The 18,415-nt window shown below is 37.2% G+C and overlaps 1 protein-coding gene across 2 annotated transcripts in view; it reads left to right on the forward strand.

Moving 5' to 3' along the window:
- The first annotated feature begins 512 nt into the window (after positions 1-512).
- LOC127645141 (beta-1,4-galactosyltransferase 2-like) overlaps positions 513-18,415 on the forward strand; it is a 180,111-nt gene continuing 162,208 nt past the window's right edge. Inside the window, exons 1-2 of one of the 2 annotated variants that reach the window (XM_052128669.1) lie at positions 513-880; positions 6,094-6,139. The gene's annotated coding sequence lies outside the window, so the exon portion shown is untranslated. The remainder of the gene's footprint in view (positions 881-6,093; positions 6,140-18,415) is intronic. The other variant, XM_052128668.1, reaches the window with a different exon arrangement.

Genomic DNA, 18,415 nt, shown 5'->3' on the forward strand with positions numbered 1-18,415 from the left:
CTGCAAACGTCTGGCAAACATTTGCGGCGAATAGCAAGCTAATTTTAATCTGAAAATAACGAATGGCGAATTTGCGACAAGTTTGCCAAGGGCATGTGCATGTTCACCGTTACTACACGAATAAGATACTTATTCGAAAGATACTAAGATACTTAAAAACACTGCATATTGCAACACATTTACTTGGTTGGAGAATATATTATAAAACTGATTGCAAGATTTCGGGCATTTGGCCACAGAAGAATGGAACACGTGGCTAATAAACATTATTACTTTGCACGGTTGGATCAGAGATGTTACTAAGAAAAATATAAATGAAAAAGGTTTTAAAAAACGTGAAAGATATGTGTCATTCAAACTGAAGAAGAAATGCGTCGAAGAGAGCATGTGTATTAGTGACCTCTTGCGGTGGATTAGCGAACTGCCGTTTGAGCCCTCCGAGTCTCCGTACTAAAGAAAACCTGCCTCCCTATGCCTTTATTCATCCATCCTTTCTCTCCATAAACAGAACGTGCAGATGAATATACACGGCAAAACAATCAAATCGATTACTTGAGTTTACGTAGTTGTGAATGGCTCTGAACAACATGAGGACATCTGATTTTCATGCGTTGTGGCATAATCCTTTGATTAGTGCGCATTTCTTTCCGAAAAATGAATTAATCGCCTTTATCCGCAGAAAGAAATAACGATATATGGCAAGAAACTCTCGGTTTTTATGTAGATATTATGCGCGTGTTAAGTAAACTGTCGGTATTTCACACAGATGACACATTTATGGCTGAACTGACAGTTCTTCCGAAATTTGACTGTCAGCTGAAGTGAATACAACAAAGATGCATCGCTTTTAGAGGAGGTCCCTGGCTTGCAAAGGATCGAGGTAAGAAATTGCGTGTTTCAGGGTTTGGTTTGCAAATATTAGCGCAATTCTGTCTTTATACTACTTCATTTGAACGATGCTCTTTGCTTCCCCTTATATCACATGCTATTTTCATTGCCTGCGATATTGATCAAGGCGTAGAGATATTCCACAAGATAGAGATGCTGGGTGTACAATCTGAACTCTTGGTCTAATTTCAATGTGCACAAAATAGTAGTAATCGATTCTAACAGTATTAGTATTATTATTATTTAAACTAGGGATATTTGGTTACAATGAACACGAACAATAATCATAAGCTTCAAAGTGAAATGAAAATAAATAGCCTATATTTGCAAATACTTGTGCAGGATGGGAACTATTATATTTTTCTTCCGCTCATTTTAACATGCACAAGCAGACAAGCGCTTGCGCCGTCACGAGGCTCTTCAAACAAGAGGGATCAGTGCCTTGTAGAGGTAATGAGAGAAAATGAGAGAAACAGCGAGTAAAATCACGCTAAAATAACAACTTATCTAAAAGGTGACATTTCTTATGAGTTTGTGTGTAATTAAATTAATTATAATAAAAAAAAATAAAATAAATATATATATATAAAAACATTTTTTTGTTGTCTGAAGCCATGATTTTACTACATTAATGTTGCAGTAGTAACCATGGTTAATTGTGTGGTAACTATGGTTTAACTAAATCCCATGGCTAAACTATAGTTACTGTAGTGAAACCATGGTTAATTTTTTGTAAGGGTTAACAAAAGAGAAGTCTAATAGTTTTCTATTTAGGCTCACAAATGTAAAAAACAAACAAAAAAAAAAACCAAACAATTACTTGAATTATGACTAAAAATAATATTTTAAATTACCCATTTTATCCCAAGAAATCGCATAAAAACGAAATTTAATAGAAGTATCAGTATTGTATCGGCATCGACGATATTGGACTTGAAATTGGTATTGGATTGAAGCAAAAATAAGTGGTATCACCCATTCCTACAAAATAGTTGACATGTTAATTTGAGCTCCTCCCAGTCGAGCAGAAGCTCAGGGGTGCTACTGTTGAATGCACTTGTGTAATGGTACCCACAGCATGCATAGACAGTATCTTCTACTAAGAGGACGCTGGCAGGACATGTTTAGCTTTCTGGCCGAAGATCTAAGAGTGCATAGAACAATTCGGAGTAACACTTTCTATGAAGCTTGTATTGTGCAATGCATTTAAATGGATTACAATACATTGCGATATATCTTATATTCAATTGCATGTTTTCATTAATAACAAACATTATATTATTTAAATTCATGCAATTATGGTTATACATTTAAATAGTAGAATGTGTCAATGCATTATATTGTTTGATGTTAAATAGGAATCGGTAAGTTGTAAAATATATAAGAATTGTGGTTGTAATTCTTAATGAAAAGACAAAAGGGATAACAATATATTCTATAATGTTTTATGAATACATTTATAATGCATTATTTGTGCAGGCTTCATACAAAAGTGTTTCTGAATTTTGTTTAGAAAGCCAAAGCTTATGAATCAAGGCTGCTGTAAATAGAAATACAGCAATCATCTTCACAACCACCCATAAGTATGGCTTATATTTAACATTTTCCTATTAACCTTTTGATAAGAAGATTATTTATGAGAGCACATCATGTTCAACTTTTTCACTCAGAGCAACTGCTGTTTATGGGGTCCAATTAGCATCCAGCTGTCTACCTTTTTTTTTTTATTTAATCAGTGATTGTGGTATATCTTGTTTATTACAATAATTAAAATTCTGAAAGCATTCCATTCTTAAAGTGTCCGACCATGCTACCAGCTGCAACTCATACATGGCTTTGAGCCAATTTACCAAACTATATCTTTGTTTTGGTGTTATGTAATATGAAGTGTTTTTAGGGCAGTTTGTTTCATTGGTAAAACAAACAAACAAACAACAAACAATCAGAATCCTTTATCGGGAACATTTTTGCTGATAATTTTCCATTCTGGATGTTATATCAATAATACAAACTAAAGTACTTTTAGTACTGGTATAAATAGGTACAATAGTTTTAAGACTAATGCCTTTAGGTTCTGCACCTGTGTATTAAAACATTATCTAATCCAGACCTTTGTTGTGATACTGCCCTCATTTTTGGTTCAGCTTTTTTTTTTTTTTTTGGCATAAATGGAAATATTAATAATAATACAATGTTTAAAATAAATGTAATTTAGATTTTTTTACTTCTGTAAAAAAAAAGTTCAAATTAGACTGAAAATAATACAAATAAAATTATTAAATAAAAATGTAATTTCGATTTTTACTGAATTATGTCAAAGAAAATTTGACTAACATTATGGCAATTATTTTAAATTATTCTATTTTGTTTGAGGATATTCTCAGTATATGATTCTTAAAGCTTGTATTTATCTGTGGTTTTAGAGGTTGACCGATATTGGATTTTGCAGATACAAATAACTAAAGTGGTGAAAAAGGCCAATAACTGATTAATCGGCTGATAGTTAGATAGATAATTTATACAATGTCTAAAATGAATGAAAATGAAGATTTGAAGCTTAATGCAGGACTATAAAACAAGCCAGAAATACACTCTTACTTCAGGACACTTATTTTGAAAGGACAGAGACTTGGCTCCATAACAGTACTCTTTACTTAACATTTTACCAATTTAAGGATTTTATAGCCTATATATTCCCTATATTAAGGACTTTGTGTGTATGTACAGTATAATGGTGTTGTCCCAATACCGATATCGGGTCCGATACTGTGCTCATATACTCTTACTCGTGCTCATAAAAATGCTCAGATACCAAAAACTGATACCATCTGATGTACGAATGTCATTGCGTAAACATTCATGTACACATGCAGACTATATATTAATTTAATTAAATTGCAGCCATTTTGCAGTTTAAAATCACACTGGGTCATGTAGCTTCCAGAAGGGTGAAGCGGTCGTCACAAACCGGCTTCACTCGGTATCTCACCAAAATAAAAGCTCCATTAAAATTGACAAAAATATGAAAGAAATATATCACTGCTGTATAGTTTTGTAATATTCACTGTAATAATGATAATAATAAAAAAATAATAAGTGTATTATATCTAAGCACTACCTCACATCTATGATGCTTGTGCAGCACTTTATTTGATCAAATGTTGTATATTGATGATCTGTATAAAAGCTCTTCATATGATAAAAATAATCAAATTTTATGCAAAAAATGACTGGTAATAGTTCTATTTTCGTTTTATTAAAGTTTTATTATATTAATTAAGACACCATTTGATGATAAAAATTTAATTAAACTGCTAAATATGGAATTTGTGAAAACATTTAGTAAAAAAAATAAAAAATTATTTCATAGGGCCATACATGTTTATATGTAGAGATGCTTCTGTTCATGAAAAAAAATGTATTTGCAAAAGAATCCACAATGACAGACAGCTTTTACGTCTTGGTTTTATTTTGAGTTACAGTTGCTGAAACCAATAAAGTCAGGAGGTCAGCTCTCTTGGTTTTGTTTATAGTGATTATTTTTATAAAGATTTTTTTTTCTGTGAATTTTTATACAGTATTGTAATTTTACAGTGTTGTGTTTGAAAACTGCAACATTACAAAAAAGAAAACAAAAACACAGGTATTGGCATCTGTATCGATGCCATGTGAGGAGTGCAATTTTTATTTTCATGCCCTCACTTCAATTTTAAACACTTGAGTTATCTAATCAAAATAACCAAATTTGCATTGAAGTGAGAATGCAAATATGGATGAATATTGCCAGTAAGTGATTGGTTTTATTTGACCTCTAGATGCCGCTGTAAAATGTAGAATCATTCAGCACCCGCCACAGAGGATTAATAACAGAAAAACTATTCCAAAAAGCAACTATCGGTACCGATTAATCAGTAAAACCGATATTTCGGTCTACCATGTGGTATGAAAATGAATGCGCCTATTTACAGTATCAAACTTTGCCATCCTGTCATAAATTGGTTAGCAATTTGTGTTTAGATTGAGTATTTTGCTTTCAACAGATTTTGTTGTCTAATATGTGGTCCATTAGTTCTCTATAGTTCCTCCAGGTGATTTTCTCTCAGAGTGAATCTATCTGATTCTCTCATTCGCCCACACAATCTGCATTTTAACCTCTCTTTTTACACCACAATATAAGAGACCCTGTGTCAAATTGTCCATTGGTGCATTTTGCTGTTTGTTTTATACAGGAGCTACTCTGTTTTGGTTATCCACCTTCATTCACCAGAGAAAACTGCCCTTTCAAGTCTGCTGTGGCCCATGAGTGCTTTTTCTGTATTATGAGAATAGTATTTGAGAATATAAGAAATTACATTTCATATTTTGATATGTCTGGTGCTGAACAGATACCTGGCTTAGTGGAAATATATTTCTTATAGTGGATTCTAGATTTAGGCACTGGATTGCTGGTTGTACAGATGAGGCATGTCTATAAAGCGAAACCATTGGGTGCTAGAATTTGTTGTCATGGGAACAGTAAGACCCGTAACACAAAGGTGGCCTGAAATGGACTGCTTTGTTTTATACACTGGCTTTGTCTAATTTTTGTGCCTTTCTCAACAGTTTTAGTGTAGTTTGCTAAACTTTGGAGCCTGAAAATGACTTAATTTATTATATCATAAGATTCTGATGCAATACATCATACCCTTGAGTACAGAATGTGTTTGTCTGTTGTAGTTTGGGTGAATGGGGATAATCATGTCTAAGTCTATCCAGATGCCAAGTTAGAGGTCCGTCCAAATGAAGACTTCAGCTGCGGCAGTTTAATTTGTCTTTTGGCTCTGAGTAGATAGAGTGAGCAGCTGGACTTGAGGCAGGCAAAAGCTGGGGCCACAGTCTGTTGAGTTTACACGCTTACAGAGCTGGAGCATAATAGGGCTGAAACGATTAGTCGTCATTATCGACTCAGGTGATGTAGATTGCAAAGTATGAGGGAATTATAATGCAAAAATGCAAAATAAATAAATACAGAAGCACTCTAATTGTGGAATAAGTGGAGATGGATCAAAACTTGCGCGTTGAGCGTCTTTAAATGAAACACCCCGGCATTGTATCTTTAATGCAGTTATATTTAATGCGTTATAGCTTTATTAAAGTTCAAATAACATGGATGCATGTCATGTAAATAACTACAAACTCTGAAACTGTCATTTCTCTTGTGCTCAGATGTCCTCTTCTAAGAGTTGCACGAAGTCGCATCAATCAGATGAAGGTATTTCAGTAGACAGGATGTGATGTGAACATTGGATTAGGACCTTCCTTCATCTCTTCCTACCTCTGTATACAGCAATTTTTTTTTTTTTTTTTATCAAGACATAAGACTATCAAAACTATATGTCCAATGCGGAGTTCACTTTCAGAAATACTAACTTTTGAATCTTTTAAATATTTAAAATCTACCTCTCTTGGTTCGCTTTTGCTGAGCTTCTACATCTGCAAATGTAAATTGCTTAAATTATGGCACTAAAATACATTTTTGATGGCATTAAATTAAAAGGCAGTCTCAATATAAGGGAGTGAAAAAGAGAGTACAGAGAGTGAAAGTAATCCTCATGCGGGCTGTCCAATATAACCAAGTGCCACTACTCATCATTCACAATACGTTTGTATTTTCTTTTATCTCATTCTTTCAATTCCATTTTCATGGGAATAGTGTTTAACACCTCTTAACACATGGTGAATTATGGGCCGTTAACTGGTGCCATGCACGTTTTGAAATGTTAGTGGATCGCTCTATGCAAAATTATGCCACTCTCATACTCTGTTCCCAACACAGTGTCATTTCCAAGTAATGTTGTGTTTAATATGAAGTTATTTTTAAAAGTTTTTTTTAATAAAATGGCTGACTCCTTTGTCTTGCCAAAGCCTATTTCATAGCTAACATTTTATGTATCCTAAATACACAAAAATCAATATTATTTTCACACTTTTTTGCACAATTCATCAAAATTACAGCTTGATTAGAACACACAATAAAAAATATTCTGCTCACAAAATATATTTAACTTAATTTTTTCATTTAAACATCACTTGTATTCTTGATCTGAAGCATGATCTTCACTGCATAGTAATAATAATAATAATAATAAACTTTATTAGTGGCCATTTTGTTTGGTGTGGTCGAAATGACAACACAACTCTTGGACAATCATCATTTTGAAAATTATAGAAATACTTTTCACACAATACATATTGAAATAATGTGTTTACAGTATTTCACACTTTGTTAAGATAATCTTAGTTTTAAACTTGTAACAAATTGTATTTTTATAATAGATTTTCATAAAGTTTCTATCAATTTGTTTTTTTTTTTACAATAATCTACTAGGTTTTTAAAAATAATTGCTGCCATTTATTCAGCTTTTGCAACTCCATGACAGCTATAAATGTATATTCATAAAAACACAGTTTTGCTGCAAATTATGGCATACTGTGATTTTTATGATTTTCAACCCATTCTAACTGATACTTCCAAGACGATCATGAATCATTCTCACAATTTCAACAAAATCTGACTGTTTGCCAGCTAGGTAATTTAACCATCCTGACTTATTTAAATCAGCAGAATTCACAACAACAATGTTGACAATATATTAGCACAGAAAACCAAAATGTGTTGAAAGACAGACATGCACATAAATGAGCAACTATGCAGCATGTAGTGACAATAGAGCACATGGCCCTTTGGGGTAAGTGCTAGTTCTATCAACTGGCCCAAAACTCACATTGGCCTGGAGCCATCCTTATTGTTGAACCCTGACCTGACATTTTTTAATCATCAAATTATGATATAATATGCCAATTCTTGGCCGTTTTATATATTCTATCCTTTTACCTCTTCCTCCTCTTTCCTATACTTTATTTTACACCTACATTTTTCAGACCCAGCATGTTAAGGTTGTTAGCACTAAATATTGTGCGATAATTTTATCTCACACCTCTGAAGAATAAATTGAAATGATAGCAAAATGGGTCAAAAGCACACAAAAAGTATTTTACATGGGCCTATTGTTATTGCTATTGTAGGGAAGATGAAAAACAGCACAATTTCTGTGAGATGAAGTTGGCTTGTACAGTATAGGCTACACTTCCTAAGATTACGTGGTAAAATGGTAAATGGTCTGCACTTATATAGCGCCTTTTTAACCTTAACGGTATTCAAAGCGCTTTACACTGTGACACATTCACCCATTCATACACCAATGGCGGCAGAACTGCTATGCAAGGCACTAGCCTGCCATTGGGAGCAACTTGGTGTTCAGTGTTGGGAGCAACTTGAGGTTCAGTGCCCAAGGAAACTTCGGCATGTGGAATCATGTGGGCCAGGATTTGAACCACCAATCCTTTGATTAGTGGCCGACCCACTCTACCAACTGAGCCACAGCCGCCCCAAGAGCTGAGTGGGTCTTCAAAAATCAATCAGATGAAGGTATTAGTAGACAGGATGTGAGCTGAGTGGGTCTTCAAGCAAAGGACTATTCAGTATAATCTGAAATTGATGTCACATGCTTATCCCACTAAACAGTTGTTGGCCAGAAATTTCAAACCAGAGGAGGTAGGAAGCCTGCACCTAAAAATAAGCTCCAATCTCACTTTTAAGGTGGAAAAAGTTATTAGGTCAAGGAATTTTAGAGGGATATTTATGGTCTTGAGTGACTTGAGAAACCTCATTAAGCTCATTTTAAACTTAATGTAGCAGTTTTTAGTTGTATTAATGTTCTTTGCAAAGCTTATTTGAAACAGTTTGGACTGTAAAATACTATGCAAAAAAACTGAATATCATTTCCTGAATCCAATTTGAGCTTGATGATTTTAACTAGTCTAATGCCAAATAGGGTAGCTGATACAAGTCTCCTAAATTCCCTTTTAAGGAAATAATTTGTTTGGAAAATTTGGACATAAGATGGAAAATAATAAAATCTTACGCTGTAATTAAAAAAAAAATAATAATGATTATGATAATACAAAAAATATAATACAAATGGTATATACATTTCTCGGTCAAAAAAATGAGGGAATTTGTATTCTATAAATCAGTTTTGTTTGTGTTTAGGAGTTAGCAGAGATGCATTCAGAATTATTTAATGTAAAAATATCTTGTTTCTGGAATTATTTCATGATCTTGTTTTATTCGTCTTTAAAGTTAGGCTAACTGTGGACCTGTTGTTAATGTGGTTCTTTACAAAATATTGGTAGGATGGAGAACACTTGACTATTTGACGATATCACTTGTCAATACAGTACTATTTCCAAGAAATTTATAGGAGTGGTAGAAGGGAAACATGCCAATAACCTTGATTAACAGAGGTCATTATGTCCCAGATTCATATTTTCCTCTAGTGAATATCAATGTCATTATATATATCTGATTCACAAGTTGTTTAGTCTTTTTCCAGTTCACATGCTGAACTAAAAGCCTTGTCATCCTGAAGGGTTACACCCAAATTAAGAGTCATGAAAAGTTACCTCTTCCAATTTGTAACACCCTCCCTGTGAGCTTGTAAAAGAATTACATGCTCTATACATAAAAGGGATAGTTCAACAAAAAAAATATAAGTCTGTCATTATTTAATCTCCCTTATGTCCTTTTAAACCAGTGAGCATAGGTGGAAATCGCGGGAGGGGGGGTCAGGACCCCCCCTATCTGAGGTTTGTCCCCCCTAAAATATAATTAAAATATGTGTATTGTAAATATAATGATATATTCTTAAAATAATTGTTTAAGAAATAAAATGATACAAATGCAAACGGGGCAACAACAAAAAAACTTTTTAAACATTTTGAGTCCCCCCTCACTTGCCTCACAGTGCTTTGGTCCACTGCCTCCACCCCTTTTACCTCACCACCGACACACACACACACACACACACACACACACACACACACACACACACACACACACACGTTGTGTTTCCATGTTTTATGGGGACTTTCCATAGACATAATGGTTTTTATACTGTACAAACTTTATATTCTATCCCCTAAACCTAACCCTACCCCTAAACCTAACCCTCACAGAAAACTTTCTGCATTTTTACATTTTCAAAAAACATAATTTAGTATGATTTATAAGCTGTTTTCCTCATGGGGACCGACAAAATGTCCCCACAAGGTCAAACATTTCAGGTTTTACTATCCTTATGGGGACATTTGGTCCCCACAAAGTGATAAATACACGCACACACACACACACACACACACACACACACACACACACACACACACACACACACACACACACATATTCCGGTGACGGGAGAGAAGAACAAAGTTTTTGAGTAGTTGTGGAACTCCAGTAAGTCGATGTTATTTTATTCACTTTAAACAACGGATTTAAACAAGTTATTATTTTCTCTTTAATATAGATGATGCCGAGTCATTAATAAATCATGTCAAAAAACAAATATATGATTGTGCATTTGTGTACCAATGTACTTTTGTCACTGATGCAGTCTGCTATGTTAGCGATCGTAACGTTTAACGTTACCCTTGTTTAATACAGTCTAGGAGTTTACCTAGCTTGTTTAATACAGTAGTATATCCCCACTCACATACACACCCATAGTGTGTACGCATACACTACGTGATGTAACGTTAGTCTTGTAGATTAGACTAGTCCGGGTGCACATTTAGATTTTAACGCTTTCACTGTGATTTAGTCGGTTTATATAATTTAATATAGTTAATCTAATATAATATCACACGAAGAGTGCAGTTTTTCTCCAGATATCAGCATGATAACAAATGTGATTTTGATTTTATACAAGTTTAATAAACAAGAAGTTGATATTAAGTGATGTACATTTTAGACACCATATTGCCTGTTTTAGCTCCATGCTACACTAATAATAGTAGTAAGGCTTTCCTTGGTGTACACGTATCCTTGCAAGTACAATTTTGCCTGTATTATTGGTGTCCCCTTCAAAAATTGCTCTTGAGAATTGTTATGTTTATTGTCCCCCCCCAACATTTTGATGAAATTTTCACCCCTGCCAGTAAGCCTTTTTTTTCTTCCATGATACACAAAGAGAAGATGTTAGGCAGAATGTTAGCCTTTGTCACATTGTATGGAAATAAGAAGCAATACCAGAAAAGAAGGCACACAGTTTAGGAACCACACGAGTTTATGATGAATGAGGAAATGATTAACATTTTTGAGTTTCAGATCTTTAAGAGAAAGTGTCATGTACCATATGTTTGTGGAGCTATAGAGTGTAGGTTTAGGGATATGTGCCAGCTTGAGGTGAGTGGTGTCAAATCCAATGGGAGGCTGGTACTCAGGATAATGAAATGCCAGCCAGTAGCCAGTGATTCTCAGCTCTGCTCTCTTCACCTGCTGCTATGACTGTTTATCCACTCTTTATTCTTGCACAGGAATGACATGTCATTGGTCTGAACTCTTTCACATCCATGTTGCTGTGGTGATAATTGGGTGGATGTATCAATTGGAAGGCATCAACCTTACTTTGCCATCAGTTTGTGAAAGTGTAAAAATCAGTTTGAAGTTTGAATGTGAGATTTCTTGAAAATTTTGTTTTTATACTAGAAAGTTGAAATGTGCCGTTTTAACCTTTAAGATCTATTTGTGCCTGATCTAACCCTACAAGTACTTGTGTTGGTGTAACATAATTGGTGCAGTCATATGAAGTAATATTTTATCAGGATAAACCTTGAACACAAAACACCATTCCTCCAGTTCTTTTAACATTAGTTGTATAAACCAAACTGTAATTCCAACACAATTATTTGACATTAGATTACATTAACGTCTTGGTTTCTTGGAAATTGTGTTGATGTAGTGACACTAGGGGTCGCTCTTGAGAGCCCTGAACACCTCTATCCTTTTGAGAAAGGGCCAATGAGAATTGGCGAGTGGAATTTGCATGCCAGTCCCCCAGACATAGGGGTATAAAAGGAGAAGGAATGCCCACTCTCATTCAGGTTTTGTACTGAGGAGCCGAGAAAAGGTCCGGCCATTTCAGTGGCTAGTACAGCATTGTGGCAAGAGGGACACAGCGTCTCATTCCCTCCATCAGGGAATGGAGGTTATGACAGTAACCAAGACTTTCCCCTTCTATCACTCACTCAACGTTGTGTCGATGTAGTGACACTAGGGGTCCCTATAGAAAAACGCCACCACAGCTGAACCGTGTTACACGAACTGCTGATGCAGGTGCAATCAAGCTGCTGCGTGCATAATAGCAGGTGCATCAGTCTGCATGTAACCTCCCCCAACGCCCCAATAAGACGTCATGTATTTCACCACATCCCTGGGGGGGCGCGATGTAACTAGCATGGGAGTAAGCTGCACCAGCCTCTGTCTGTTTGGAGACAGCGTTCCCTTTCCGCTGTCCGCCAAAGCAGACAAAGAGCTGCTCAGAGCGTCTAAAGCACTGTGTGCGATCCAAGTAAAGCATGCACCAGACACAGCAATGACAGGGTTGGGCATATCCGACTGCGCATATCTGGGTGTCTTCGGCTTGGGAAGAACACCAAGTCATGAACAAGTGCCACTTCAGTGCATAAAGCTGCCTCGTAGAGGGAGCTCTTGCATGAGTGTACGTGTCTACTACTGCTGGTGGTAGTCCACTTAGGTCTTCCACGTCCCATCCAAGGGCCAGACATGGAGGTTCCAGAGGTCTGGGCGCAGGTGCCAGATGGTGCCCCATCCCTGAGAAAGAAGGTCCTTCCTCAGGGGAATCTTCCAGGTAGGTGCTGTTGCAAGAAGCGGGAGGTCTGGGTGGGCCAATATGTGGCCAAGAGAGTGACTTGTTCCTCATCCTCCCTGACATTGCAGAAGGTCTGTGCAAGTAGGCTCACTGGGGGGAAAGCATATTTGCGCAGCCCCCGGGGCTAGCTGTGTGCCAGCGTGTCTGTCCCAAGGGGTAATTCCATCAGGGAATACCAGATTGGGCAGTGGGAGGATTCCTGTGAAGTGAACAGGTCTACCTGGGTTTTGCCGAATCGACTCCAAATCAGCTGGACCACCTGGGGGTGGATTCTCCACTCCCACTGAGCATTGCCTGCCATGACAGCAGAAGTTGCGACATGCGAGGAGAGCGTACGCCGCCATGGCGATTTATGTACGCTACTGTCGCAGTGTTGTCCGACCGGACCAACACATGCTTGCCCTGGATCAATGGCAATAACCTCCGCAGAGTGATTAGTACAGCCAGCAACTCTAGGCAGTTGATGTGAAATCCCAGTCACGGTCCTGCGTGCCTATTGAACATGGTGCCCCAGCCCAACTTTGAGGCAACTGTGGTGACCACGACGCATCTGTACACCTGCTGTAGGGGAACTCCTGCCCACTAAAAATTTGGTCTGTCCAAGTGCTGAATAAGTGGCGGCAGAGCGGCGTTATAGCTACGCGATGTGTGCCGCGGCGCCATGCCCATCTCGGGACTCAAGTCTGAAGCCAGTGCTGAAGCGGTCCCATATGCATCAACCCGAGCGACGAGACCGCCGCAGAGGAAGCCATATGCCCGAGGAGGCTCTGAAAGTGTTTCAGTGGTACCGCTGTCCTCCGCCTGAATGACTTCAGGCAGTTCAGTATCGACTGCGTGCGCTCGCTTGTGAGGCGTGTTATCATTGAGACCAGGTCTAATTCCATGCTGAGAAAAGAGGTGCTCTGAACCGAGGAGAGCTTGCTCTTTTCCCAGTTGACCCGAAGCCCTAGACGGCTGAGGTGCTTGAGCACCAGGTCTCTGTACATGCACAGCAATTCTAGAGAGTGTGCTAGAATCAGCCAGTCAGAGGTATTTGAGTATGCGGACACCCACTTCCCTTAACGGGGCAAGAGCTGCCTCTGCAACTTTCGCGAAGACACAAGGGAATAGGGAGAGGCCGAAGGGGAGGACCTTGTACTGATACACCCGGCTGTCGAAAGCAAATCGTAAGTAGTGTCTGTGTCGAGGTTAAAACAGAGATATGAAGGTATGCATCCTTCAGGTCTACCCCCGTGAACCAATCTTGATGCCGGAAGCACGTCAGCATGCGTTCTGCATTAGCATCTTGAACGTGAGTCTGTGTAAGTCTCTGTTCAGAACTTGCAGGTCCAAAATACTTTTTCTTTGGTATGAAAAAGTAAGGGCTGTAGAACCCTTCTCCCATCTTGGCTGGAGTGACAGGCTCTATCGCGCCCTTGCGAAGAAGGGTCATTATCTCCACACGCAGGGTGGTGGCATTCTCGGCCTGCACTGAAGTGAAGTGGACGCCGCTGAACCAGGTCGTGACCTTCGTTGACCAGAGAGCGAGGTCAGTCGCTGAACGCAGCTCCTGCAGCACGTCGGGATCAGGACTATCCACGTGCAGTTCTTTTAGTGCCTTGGCCTGGTGTATGGCATGCAGTGTGGAGGAGGCCTGTCCAGCGACAGGCCACAGTAGGTTTTGGTTACCAGAGTCGATGGAGTCCTATAGGTTCTGGAGGGGAGGGCCGGATGATCCCGCCAGGTTTTGTGGGCACAGGTGCATCGCAACAGCCTTATCCACCTGAGGGACCTCCGTGTACCCGGGAATGGCCCGCTGTCGAGGGTAGTGAGAGCAGACAAACACGGAAGTCTGTTTCGGGCAGTGAAAGGTGCCCTCCACGACCTTGTCAGTTCGTCGTGCACCTCTGGGAAGAAAGGAACTGGGGGGGGGGCATTCAGTTAAAAAGACATTCAGCATCAATGTGTGTGCTCTAATAGAGAAAATATACTCTTTTGCAGGAATATACACTCTTTTAGCACTGTCAAAGCAACCAGGGGTGAAATCTGCACTCGTCGTGCAGGAGGAGAGAAAACCACTGGAAATGCACCATATATCCAACAGCATACACTTCTTAAGAGGTAGTTTTCAGCCCGCTGATAGTACAAACGCTCGGCTCTGAAGAAAAAACCTGAATGAGAGTGGGCATTCCTTCTCCTTTTATACCCATATGTCCAGGGGAGTGGCATAAATTCCACTCGCCAATAATTCTCATCAAGAGGGACCCCAGTGTCACTACATCGACACAACATTGATTAAGGGGATCTTATACTTTTAATTTGTATTAAATTTCATTCATTTAAAATCTTAATTGAACTAAAAACACTTAATTGAACAGAAGTTATTAAACTAATGCAATGACGGTTTTGTGTTTAGTTATTTATCTTAAAAAAAATCTATAATTAAATAAGATTTAATTATATATCACAAATTTGATTCATTTTATGGTATGACATGTAAAATACTGTCTCATATTATACTCATAATTATGTTGCATGCTGTTAGATGAATGTGACCTAATTGAAATCAACTAGCATCCTTGTTGGATATCCACTGCCATAGAGCAACAAAGCTTTTAGCAATGATAGAATAAATTATTTATAAACAAAAAAGAGAAAAACACCCTGAGTACCTGAACCATTTAAAAATGTTTTCAGAATTTCAGAATATTCTTATAATCCTAGATTTGATCGATTGGAGACATTTATCTTATTATTAGGCCTACTCCTAAAATGCTTCAAAAAACCATATGAACCAATTTGATGAATTTAAATGAAAAATTGTTTTTGTTAGGATTTCCGTTATGTGGTCTAACAAAATTTATATTTAAGTATAATTGCAAATCTGATTATTAACCTAAGATATGGCTCCCTGTTGGCTTGTTTCAAAATGAAGTGCATGCCAGTGTAAAATCATTTTCTAACTGTAATTCCCATAATGTGCAAATATCTATATCTATATATCTATATACACACACACACACACACACACACACACACACACACACACACACACACACACACGAGGAATCCATGCCTCTGATAATTCATTTTTAAAACGAATTAACATCATTAAAAGTTTGGCATGTACCAGCTAACATAACTTTTTAAAAAAATGTTTAATTAAATTTGTTTACATTTGCTTAAAGGGATTTAGCATGTAAATTTGCATGCAGTACCTCTAGGTATAAATTGTTTTCAGTGACATCATACATTTTTTGCCACAGACATTTTCTATTTCTTAATGTATCAGTTGGTCCTGAACTAAAATCTCACTCTGCAATAACTTTAGGTCATATCTTCACAAAGTTAAGCAACAATTCATGTGTAGACATCTCCAATATATACATTACCTTATATACATCTTTTTTATTTGGTGACATTCCCTTTTATGAAACATAATTTTAAAACGGTTGCATGTGATATGTGTTTTGGCACTTGATCTTTTTGGTTTGGTTTCAAAACATAGTGAGTTCCCTATGTAGGAATAATTTTTAAGGCATAACAGGCTCACTCCTGCCCTTCTTTTGACCAAATTATAAGGCAGTATAGCACGCGTCCTTCACAAAAAAAGGCAATTCCAGAATGTAGTTGCGACAAGCTCCGTTATAAAAATCCATCCAATTTTATGCTGAAAATAACATCATAAAATGAAAATCTATTGCAATTTAAAGCTATTTTATTGTGTTTGCTGTGTATTTGTATGCATATTAAAGTAATGAATCATTAGCTTGGTAACATGTTAATGCCAAGTACTACTGAAATCAATTATATGGCAATAGTCTCCCATGCATGCACTTCATGTGAGGAGTGCTATTTTTTATGAGGATTCCAAATCATTCACTTATATGAGGTACCATTTCAGTTATTTCAGATATATTTGCTGTAGGCACTCTTCTGGAACGGAGCATATTTTCAGGTATAATATCCTTGGGAAACTCTGCCTGTAACTTTTGTTTGAACATTATTTTAAGTAATGACATAAAAAGTATATAAAGAAAATTCTTTCATCGTTTTCACTTTGTATTGAGCTGATTCTTTGTACCGATCATAGAGTTACTGACAGCCGAAGTCCCTCACATGTGTATGAAGAAGTTGCTTGTCTGTAGTGGCTCAAATGGTGACACTATTAAACATGCTTTCACTTTTAAACATCAAAGTCAGGGCCTGTTTGATGTCTGTCTAAGCCTAATTAATTTCTCTCACGAGCTGGTTAGCTTGAATCCCCTCTTGTCAAGTCTTAGCATGTTGTTTGAAAATTAGCCTGATAAGAGTGCGAGTTCTCCATCATGAGAATACGAAGAGCTGTGAGGTGCACCTCAGTCTTTGTATCACGTAAATTATGTTTTCATCAACTGCATTTTGAAAGAGAGCAGAAGGGGAGCTATAGGGCTTTTTAATCTTGGAAGAGGACCAAAATGGAAAATGCTTCCAGTAACGAATGGAACAGCTTGTTGAGTTGGGCCACGTGTACATATGTAATTTGTTTTTTCCATTGTTATAAATGATAAAATATAGGATTCTTTCATTAGACAATACCGGTCAACTTTAAAACATTTGTCTGAAATGTTTCTCATGATCATAAAATCTTTTGATCTGAAGGCATATGCTTAAATGTTTGAAATTAGTTTTGTAGCCAAAAATAAAATTGTGCCAACATATTAATTTATTTCATTATAAAACTAAAATACATTTTTTTGAACTCCTTCAATACTGTTTAAAAAGCATCCCAGGGTGATACCTCAAGAAGTTGGTGTCAAGAGTACATGTCTGCAAATTCAAGGCAAAGGGTAACTACTTTGAAGATGCAAAAATATAACAGTTTTGATTTATTTTGGATTTTGTTTAGGTCACAACATAATTTCCATAGTTCCATTTATGCTATTCCATAGTTTAGATGAATTTTCCATTATTCTTAAATAACAAATATATTTATATATATGCCGATTTAGGGCCATATAGCACGATTGCGAGTGTGATATTGCTTATATACAACAGAGAGATGGAGCGTGTGCGAACATCTGTTGCCACACCCAATCAGAGATGCTTACAGCTTTTTGAAGTTAAGATTTCTCAGTGGAATATAGACGTCCAAGAGGGGGTATTCCTCTCTATTTTGGGGTAGCCGGTGCGCAAATCTCATTCACTATAGAAACAGCGATGTCCTCCGCGATTTTAAACAGTATGTATCCAATGTGGAAACTCAGAGCGCTGTTCTATGTAAACAATGACTAACGGATTCACTTTACGTCCGCAACTGGCTCATATTACACAAATTATTTTGCCACCACCTGCTGGCTCCTAACTCCCAACACATATGCACTACGCTTACACTTTTGTTTAGAACAGCACGAACACAAGCGGAGTGACACACACAGTGAAGCATCTGAGTGCTGATGCAGTCACACCATCAGTGCTCATGGAACGTCTCATCCAATCAGATTCGAGGACCGGCACGAACTGTGGTGTGTGATTATATATATATGTATATAAATAATAAAGAAAGAGTACCGTAAGTGCTTCATAACTTTTGACCGGTAGTGTAGTTTGATAGTTTTAGTCAAGAAATGAGTGAATCTCAATAAAGGGAACTTTTTTTGTACAATAGGATGATTTTAGGAGTGTTGTAAGGTCAAATTAGCTAGAAACTGCTCTATATTGGACTTGTTTTCAATACCCAGACTATCTTGGCATATTGTATAAAAAATTTTTTACGATCAGCAAAATTCTACTTCGCATTT

Source organism: Xyrauchen texanus, chromosome 6, assembly GCF_025860055.1.
Source record: "Xyrauchen texanus isolate HMW12.3.18 chromosome 6, RBS_HiC_50CHRs, whole genome shotgun sequence".
Classification (NCBI taxonomy): domain Eukaryota; kingdom Metazoa; phylum Chordata; class Actinopteri; order Cypriniformes; family Catostomidae; genus Xyrauchen; species Xyrauchen texanus.